Source organism: Pseudopipra pipra, chromosome 9, assembly GCF_036250125.1.
Source record: "Pseudopipra pipra isolate bDixPip1 chromosome 9, bDixPip1.hap1, whole genome shotgun sequence".
NCBI classification, from domain to species: Eukaryota; Metazoa; Chordata; class Aves; order Passeriformes; family Pipridae; genus Pseudopipra; species Pseudopipra pipra.
In genome coordinates this window covers 12,917,105-12,927,238 of record NC_087557.1, presented here as the reverse complement: position 1 = coordinate 12,927,238, position 10,134 = coordinate 12,917,105, and positions in this window count along the sequence as shown.

The window sequence follows — 10,134 nt, the reverse complement described above, 5'->3', positions numbered from 1 at the left end:
ATGAATAATTACTACCTATGATGTGAGGCAAAAAAGTTAGAAAACTGGGAGATAGGAAGAAAGGACAGAAGCAGTGAGACTACACCACTGAGCATCTGTTTTTCTCTCTTCTTGCTGCCCTACAATTTTTCTAGTAGCTCCTGTTGGAAGGGAATAATACATAGGTAGCTGTGTCACTGGTGGCTCTATCTGCAACCATGCAGTTGTGATTTTATTATGCAGTGTTGTGTTTTAGTAGCTATTTGAAAGCATTATTGAAATATCCCATTGCACATTACGATGACTCTTGTACCAGTAACTAAAGATGTAGTCCCCAGGAAGTGCCATTTGTTTCAGTGGAGCACAGCTGCACTACAGGAAAAAGCCTGGGGCACCCACAGCAGCAATAGGGAAGCAAAGGGAATCAGCAGCTTCTGTCTGACTTGAAATAGGAGTCATCTCCTTTAAAGTACTTATTTGCAAACACCTTGCACAATTACATTTTAGAGGAGTCTCCATTTGGTTTATTCTTAATTATTTTTTTCTTCAGGTGTTTTGATTATTTTGCTAATCTTTTCCTTTGCAAATAAGTCTATTCCTTGTAAAAAAGTCTGACAGTTCTTTTTTTAGCATCCAATATGTCCATACATGGAAGTTACACATTGAAAAATGTATGCTGCTTTTCAAATTGTTCTTGTGTTCTAATGGAGGAAAAGCAGCAAGTCTTTGAAATGTCTTTCTTCCTATGCAAAAAATTTAGTTTTCTTTTTTTTTTTTTTGCATTTTAGAAAAACATTCTGAAATGACAATTGGAAGCAGTAGTTTCTGAAAACCCTTTCAAAGAGGTTTACAACAGCTACTGTATATAGTTATAATTATTTCTGTAGAGAGGCACAAAAAGGATACAATAAAATTCAAGCCAATTCCAAACTCTTCACCTCTTCCTAAAAATCAGGACTACATTTCTGATAACTCCTAATTTAGTAGGTTGGGCTAGGAATCTACTTCTCATGCTGTCAAAGCCGTGTGTTGTGATCTGAAACAGGTCACTTAATCTGTATCTGCTGTTTTCCTTCTTCCTTCCTTAGCTGTCTAATTTATACAGTGAAATATCAGGACAGACTACAACATTGCTGCCGACACAGCTCATAGAAAAATGAGGCATGATCTTTAAAATACAGTATTCATTATAACACTGGCATTGGAAATGCTTTACTCTTTTACAATGCAAATAAGTACATCTTAGTTATGGAGGTTACGTGTACAGATGTCACAGAAGGACATTTAAAGGCAGGCAAATATATGAAAAAAACCAGAAGAATCGGAATGAAGATTAAATTTCATGGGGTAAAAATCTGATCATGAAGGACACTTTCTGCACAGTGCATACTGGAGGTTATGGTGTATTCATTTATATGCCTCAAATGTGTACATTTTCAGTGTGCACCATTTCATAAATTAGAAAAGAAATTTGGATGTCAGAGTTTCCATAAATAACAAAAATCATCAAGATGCATTTTTCTCATGACTTTTTTTCTTTTTATCTGATTTATAATTTTTTAATTTCCTTTGTGTGATCTCGAGATATTAAAGTCCAAACCACCTAGCTATATCACTGGCAAAATAAGTCATATGTCATGCTCAATTTTTAGAGTCATTAGCTATCTGCAGACATCGTCTTATGCAGTGGAGTTAAAAAACCTAAAGAGAGAAAGACAGAATATATCTGAGGGTAAAAAGCCTTTGTGGGTGTTGATGGAAGTATATGGAAGAAACCAGCAAGAACAGTGGATAATGGAAGATTGGTAGTGCAGGTAGTGGGCTTATCTATATGACAAATTGATGAAGAATGAGGAGGAAAACTATGTTGATTTAATGCTGGCAATTTGAAGCATAGGCTGCACAGCTGTTTCAGACAGAAATACCAAGATAAATTCAGAAGCAACCCCTGCTCTGACAGATTAATAAAAGACCAGGAATTATTTGAGCTTCTTAGAGAGAGGGATCACTAAAGAGCCCTTCGAATACCCGAGATATTGCACATAAGAATAAAAGAATAGCTCATCCAGCCCTTGCCTGTCTGTTATCAAGAATATGCTTTAAACTGAGAGTCAAGCTTTTCTAGCAGACATAAAAAAATACATATTAGAAGTCAAAAAGCAAAGAATAAAGCGAACACCTGCTGTTGATACAATTTTAGGGAAAAAAAGTCATTGGCAGAACCTTCAAACAGGACACCTAAAAAAAGACTTACCTAAAATAAAAAAAAAAAAAAAGCCAGACAGGGTCTTCTGTTTCAACTTATGTTTCTTAAACTCATTACTAGAAATAGGAACATTTATCCACGTAAAGGGAAGACACAGGCTTTTTACATTTCAAAAATAAGACAAACCAACTCCACGTAAATATTTTCACCACTGCTTTAGGCATGTCTGTGAATGCTAAGCCCTTCATTCTCTGGTCAAAAATGAAAGGCCATCTTTCCCTGGTGCTGCCACATGTGTAATACGTGTCCTGCATGCTCACTGCTAACAATGCAAGTCTATATAGTCATTATAAAATATATTTTAGCACATTTTACTAAACAGTCAGTCATGCCTCTTAGCTGAATTTCTGAGGGAAAGTTTGATTTACAGGAATTTTGGCCAGTTCCAGACAATCCAGCACTCTCAGAAAGGTTACACTGCATCAGCAGCTTCCCCTGCTCTGCTCCAGAACCCCTTGGAAAAATAACACAAATTAATTCACAAACCTAAAGATCAGAGCTGAGAGTTAGTTCTATGTTGGGAGAGAAGCTTGTATGGAAGAATACTTAGGAAGTGTTAAGACTGCAAGATAGCACTGAAAAAAAAAAAGTAAGTAGCTTTGGTATCCCTCCCCTCCTCCCTCAAAAGAAGGGAATACTTCTTTGGAATACTTCAGTGTGATGGCTCACTAATGAATTATTCACAGAAAGGTAGGACTTGCTTTCTTTCCCAGGGGTTACAGCAATGTCAAGTGAAAACACGTCAGTCTGCCAAGAAACACCAATGGTGTGGAATAATTCTACAGAAGATGACACAATCACCTCTCTAATGCTGTGAGCTCTTTTGATGAGTGTATATGAATTACATTCCTACAAAGGATGCCAGGCATTACCAATAATTTGATACTTAATTTTGGGAAAACTTAAAGATTAACAAGCTCCTCTGAGCAACTTGTAAAGCCAGGTTTTATTTTTAATTTATCAGCATTGCCTAAGCTTATTATTCATTGCACAGTCCTTTTCCAGCACTCTTTATAGAGTATAAGCACTCTAAGCACTAATTTTAACGCTAAAATGACTTGTGTTGTAAAAATGCCCACCACCTCCTCATCTCAGTTCCAGGCAGAATTTCCCAAACCTCAGCCCAATAGACAATCCCAAATGGTGGGGAAGATGATAGCTCACAAGATCCGACTTGCTCTCCGATATTTGGGGTAAGCCTATTTTTCCCACAATCCCTGTAGATGCGGTAGAGAAAATGTGTTATTTAGGATGCTTTTTGTCAAGCTGTTGGTTCTGATGGTCAAGAAGAAAATTCCTTTATCAGGAAACCTATTAGGAAAATATCTGCAGTGGGTTTTTTTCACCTCATTCACAATATCATTGCTTAAATACCATTTAAAAATAAATTTAATTTTTCTAAACAGGTTGCAATTCACAACTTAATTTATGCCTAGTGCTAGTAAGAGATCTAAAGCACTTACCTTCCAGGACAAAATTTAAATTCATCTAGTGGACTTGATTCTTATGGGAAAATCTTTGTAGAGTCAACTTGTTCTTCACAATCTCTCTCTCTCATCCTCCAGAAAAAAGTTAGAGATCAGAGAGTTAGCTGCATTCATAAGTCAGTTGCAGGGGAGTCTCACAGAAACTCCATCATCTGTCTTCTACTCTTATATTAAGTTTTGGTATTTTGTGTGAGACAGTTTTAACCTAAAACGGAAATGCATGTTCGTGCAAATCTTGATCTGCCCATTATGTACAAAAATTAAGTTACAGGCAAGGAATTAAGAAGGAATTCTAGACTGACCTATGCTCAGACACTATTTCAGCCCAGAGGTGGGGTGAACTGGCCCCTAAGAACACCTGGGCCCTGATGAGGGTGTGTGTGCACTGCCTGCAGCACACTGCTAACACCAGCAGTCCTGTGACAGTCCAATACTCATAAACAAAGCTGGATTCAGTCAAACATGTGCAGGTATAGGAAGGATTCCCTCTAAAAGTTGTTCTTAAGCCTCAAGGTAGAATTAAGGCTACTTGGATCATTTTTCCTTCTCTCTGATCACTGTGTATTTGCTGTCATGTGGTCAGATACGAGACTTCACAAGCCGGTCTCTTTCTGGTCAGGGAACTCTTGATCACCATCCTTCACTAAGTCAAAATGCTTCTGTTTTGCTTGTATCTCAGTTGACAATGACTTTTATCTTAAAGCCTGTAGACTTACTCCTACTAAGCAACATCCATTTCCCACCACAATCAGTAGCAATGTTTCTAATGAAGACAGAATAAAACATTTTATTAGTTTTAGGGTCATACATTTAATCTCTGAACAGTGACCCCACGTTGTTCTTAGTGGTTTGTTTCTGAAACTGCTTGCTTAAAGCTGAGTAATTTTATCATGTTTAATATCCACTTCAAGGTCTAGCTCCTCTTGACTTTAATTCACCTTACTCCTACCCTTCTTTAACTCTTTTGCATAGATTTCTCTGCCTGTCAGTCCTTTCCGCAATCTTTTTACATTCTGCTAATTAATTCCGTGGCTATTCATCCAGTTAGATTATTTCTACAATGTTTCTTTCTTTGTTCTGGATATTAATACCGGATAGTGTTCAAACTTGTGAATAAAAAAGTTCCAGACCTTCTCCATATTTAAGTTTCTGAGTTTCTTTGGTAGATTGATTTAATCATTCAGATCTGTACAGTATCAAGCTTTGAAATCCTCAGTTACATGCAGATTTCTTTTACTCTTGTAATTTAATTGATGTGAATCACACATCATATATTCTTCAATCAGCTCATCTAGAATATCTTCATTACTTAAATGAAAAATTATTGATGAAGTGAAAAAAACTGTCAGCTATTATCAGCAGAAATAGCCAGTACTGTTAGCATTTGTTCTCCAAGCTATTCTGAAGAAGTTAAATACTTCCATATGCAGGGCTGCCCATCCATATGGTCACAACTCCTGGTAGTACTTAAAAGCTTTAATCGTGCACAAAATGTTAAAACATAAAACGCTTTAAAAAGATCCCTTTTAGTAAGCAAATTCAACCCTACAATATCCTACAGACTCAAAAAACTAATAGAATTTTTCTATCATTATTTGATTTTGAAGTGCTTTTGATTCAAACAACATAGCTACACTAATGCTATTTCTTTCTTTCATCTGCCTCATAAATTAAGATGTAATTCTATCTTTTGTGATTTCACACCTGTTTTACCACTACATTCTTGTAATCCTTCTAACACAGAATCATAAAGGTTGGAAAAAACCTCCAAGATCATCAAGTCCAACCTTTGCCCTAATACCACCATGCCCACTAAAGCATATTGCAAGGTGCCACACACTCACTTTTTGAACACTTTCAGGGATGGTGAATCCCCCACTTCCCCGGGGATCCTGTTTCAGAACATCCTACATTTTGCTGCTCCAGCATAAAAACATTTTAATTTCTCTTTCCAGGCCATCAGGTTTTACCCAGATTTATCAAAATCCTCCTGCTGACTGTGGCACCTCAGGAGCTGCTCTGGCCTGTTGCTTTCCCCTCCAGCTGGGCCAGAAGCACTTCCCTCATCAAACCACTGGCCAGTTCCTCCCAGCCACTACCCTGCCCAGCCACAGAGGAGAGGCAGGTACCCTGGAGAGGTGGCATAACGTGTCTCCCTCGGAGGTGCATTCACTGGCACAGGGATGCTAGAACAAGAACCAGCAAGGAATTCATCCCTCATGTTGCAGAAGCTGGACCAGACTGATCTGACTGTTGTCATGCAGATCATTATTCTTCTCTTATTTTGCCCGTGTTTCTGCTCATTGCCAACTCCATTATCATTGGAAAACACTTGATTCACTTCTTCTCTTAATGAGAGATAGGTTGGAAACCCAAAAATCTCTCTATCTTACCTCCCCTTTCTTAGCTCCAGACTCATTTTGCCAATTATGCCACCTTCAGCCCCCAGAGGCAGATTACCAAAGCTATTTCCTTATTGTCAGCTTCCTCAGTATGCAGCAGTACATTTTGATCAACTGTGAGATAATCTGTGTCCATTCCACTCTGCATTGTGGTTACCTACAAATTGACTGATTCATTTGTAAATAGGCATAATTTTGTTTAAAAACCATTTACATTTCAGGACATACTTTTATTCGAGGCTCATTGTTCCACCTTCTGTACTGATCTGTACATTACTTGGGGTTTTTGTGCTATAAAAGTAATGAGAAAAAAATGCTTTATCAACTAGATCATACTTTTAAATATGTTGCATGACCAGAGGATTACTGAAACCTTTTTTCTTCAGGGTTTAAGTTTATAACTATTGTGTTTGTTTTTATTGTTTCCTTTCACCTCCTTTCCTTAATCCTATCAGGCATGCTTCTGTGTTCCAGCATGTATGTAAAATTAAGGATAAAGTTAAAAAAGCATCCTCATACCAGCAGCATATCTTCATGGGAACCTTCAGCTAACTTGTTGTCTTGTGAATAAACTACATTGGTTCTCCTAGAGCATAGGAATCATGCATCTTCTTGGGGAATGCTCCTAAAGCCCTCAAAAGGCACACAGATATCAAAGGAGATTTGCTCCAATCTATTCAATGACTCTATCAGCAGAGGACATGGCTGAAGGCAAGAATGGCCTTGCTGTGCTCCAGTACTATATTCAAAATACTTGTGTGTTGCAATATCAGCACAGGCTTCAGACAGAATCCATACAGCTCATAGGAAATTGTATTCGAGATTTTTGGCAGAGTAGGAACCAAATCAAAGTCTCCCACATCTTATATCATTCCTCCTGAAGGCTTGAATGGCTTTCTGAAACAGAGATGCAAATTCATGTGAAGGCACTGCTAAACTATTCCAACTTGCTAAAGAGCTGAAGTAATTCCCAGCTGGTTCAAAACCAGATGAGTTTACCACTAAGATCCTTTCCCCTACACTCAGCTATTGAGTGTGGCATTAGAGTTTGCCCATTTAAGAGGTAGTCTCAAAGAAGCAAGAATCATTAAACTGGAGTTTCCTCTCAAGCAAACCCAAAGGTGCTCTCAGAGATGCGGTACATGGAAAATAAACCCTTTCCAATAGTTGTGTTCTATTCATTGCTGGTTTTCTCATGTATATCACATGAGAACAAGAAAAATTTAAAATTCTAGTCTGTTTTAATAGTTTCATGTACAGTTTAGAAATGTGAACAATTTGATAGTATAAATAATTAAGTCAGTTTAAAGAGGAATTCTTACAGAATACCAATTCAACTACAACAGCATATGTAGCCACAGGCTGAAAAATGCAGTCTATCAGCTAGTCATTTGCTCTCTTAAATGATATGGCACAGAAAAAACCCTATTATTCTATTAAGGCTTCAGAAGTTCAATAAAGCCAAAAGTAGCATGCAGCTTTGCTTTGCAGATAAGGAAAGCACAGTTATAAACTTAAAGTGTAAAGGAACTCACTTCTCTGATTTCAAAACTTTTTCAGAGTATGGAGTAAGTTAAGTGTAAATATTGTACTACACATCTCCTGAGTTCTCCCATATTCCTTCCACTTTTTAAAGTCTATAGCATCCTTCTAGCAATTACTTACCATAAAGATGAATAAAGAAGAGAAATTTAATGTATTTAAGCTTTCATCTAATATGACAGGGATTTAATTCATAGGAGATTGGGAGATACACCTACTCTTCCCTGCAGTTTCATCTTGCCTAACAGCTTTTCTCTTTCTCTCAGTGGTAAACAAGTGCCAGTGATGTCTAACTACAGAGCTCACTGTAATGCACCAGAACACAGCATTTCAATGCCACAGTCCATCCACAAACCTAATTTTAAACAGAAGTTCTCTTGCAAATCCAGTGAGTCAACATCTTAAGTGCATTATCACATCATTCCTAAGTGAAAAGTCAGTCAAATTTAATAGGGACCTAATTAATCCCATTGTTTCCCCTCTAAGACACAGATCAATCCAGTCCTTTCCATATTCTCACAAAAGAGAAAACTGCAGGAAGCAGTGACTGCTTGTGTTGCTACTGTAAATCACACCTGCTGGAATAGTTCCTTCCTATCTGATCCAGAGCTGCAGTCTGACCATACTGTCCAAAGTCACTGTGTCTTAAGTTACATCATGATATAAAGTCTTGAAATTTAAATGCTTCTTCTGCTATTCTTTTCTAGAATTTGGCAATGGCTCTTGTCTGTATTTTGAGATAAATACTTCTCAGTTTTGAAGAAAAAGAGTCACCAAAATTGAACACAGTGCAAACACACTAAGACATGCTAAGAGGAAATAAAATTTAAAAAAAACCAAACAAAAAACCAAAATAAAAACAAAAAAACCCCACCCAAAATCAGCACTACTAAATTAATGAAGTCTACTGTCCTGTGTGCTCGTGCCACACCTCACTCACACATTCACTATATAGCATTCCCACCAGATATATCACATGCCTTAGCTAATCCCAAGCACAACATGCACTAGTGAGAGAACAGACAGTAGCTGGCTTGCTGCTTTTCATGTGTTCTGAGCACAGGAAAATAAATACTGTCACATACTCATCCACTAGGAGCAACTGGTATTTTTATATCATAAAGATATTTTGTGGGGGGTTAAATATAAAATTAGGGAATACAAGTAGAAAAATTGTCTACTACACTACCAGCTTCCTACGTATGTCTGCTATCAGGAAAATTTTGAGGTTTCCCAAGAAATTTTGCCTAAGTAAGGGGTAAGAGATCAGGCCACAATGTAAAAGCATTCATTCTTCCATAAATCTATTTCAGCTCTTTTGGGAGTTTTGGAAACTCTTTTAATGGTGTTGAAACTATTTTGAGCTATTTAGCAACTTTATAACAAATTAAGTTAGAAGAGGAAGTCAAGGAGAGGAAAAATCTTCTTAGACCAACTGCCAAGTTTTCACACAAAGGTTTTTCCACATATTAATATCTGCTAAGGAAACTATCCTAAAATGTTGTAAACACATGTGTTTCCATTCTAGGCTTGATGTCTATGCCAGGCAGGTTCAGTGCTCACAAGGTACCTTAATATTACTCTTTTGTAATTTTTAATTATTCGTAAGTCTGCTTCCCTGTCCAATCAAATTGTCTGACAACATACATTGTTCTTTTGGTCAATTTTGAGTCTCACCAGTTTTCAGATTTTTAAAACCACCTCCACTATTAGTCAAAATGCATCATTTGTTTGCAAGGATCTAACAACAGCTCTTCATACCCTGAGAACAGTCTTTGCCTTATGGATTGTGGGGGGGAAAAAAAAATCAATTACAGTCTGTGTAAATGACAAGAGAGGTATCCATGAAGTAAATTCAGAATTTATACCTGAAGACACTGCAGGCACCCTGTCAGGCTGCGTGGATTTTCTTCCAACTCTGGCAGACTGTAATTGTTTACTTAACCTGGATATTGATTGTAGTTAGACTGCTGGCTCACTTCCTTCGGCTGCAATTCTCATTTTGGCAGTTTCACATACATCACTTAAAATTCCTCTCTGCAGCAATGCTGTTCACATTCTTAACTCTGGGTCATAATCTACTAAACATGACTACATTTTTAGTTCTGCATTATGATGATGGGATTTTTCTTACATTTTCTGATCTCTGTAGAACAAAAAGTGGAAGTTTTTAGTAAGAATGACCTTGAATCACTGCCCTTTACAATTAGTATTATACAGTTTTATGGAAGAGCACAGATAAAAGTGAGAGATTCTGTGGCAGTGCAGCTGTAGAATACATTTTCCATGTTTTATGAATGACTATATACATATCACTTTCTATCAATTAGTATTAAAATAATAATTAGGTCTCATGTAGATCCAAATTTTATGTCAATAGCTCAGATGTGGCTTTGAGGACTAAAAAAAATCTTTTATATGAAAACTTTCTTAATAGTCATTCTGGTAGTAATAAACT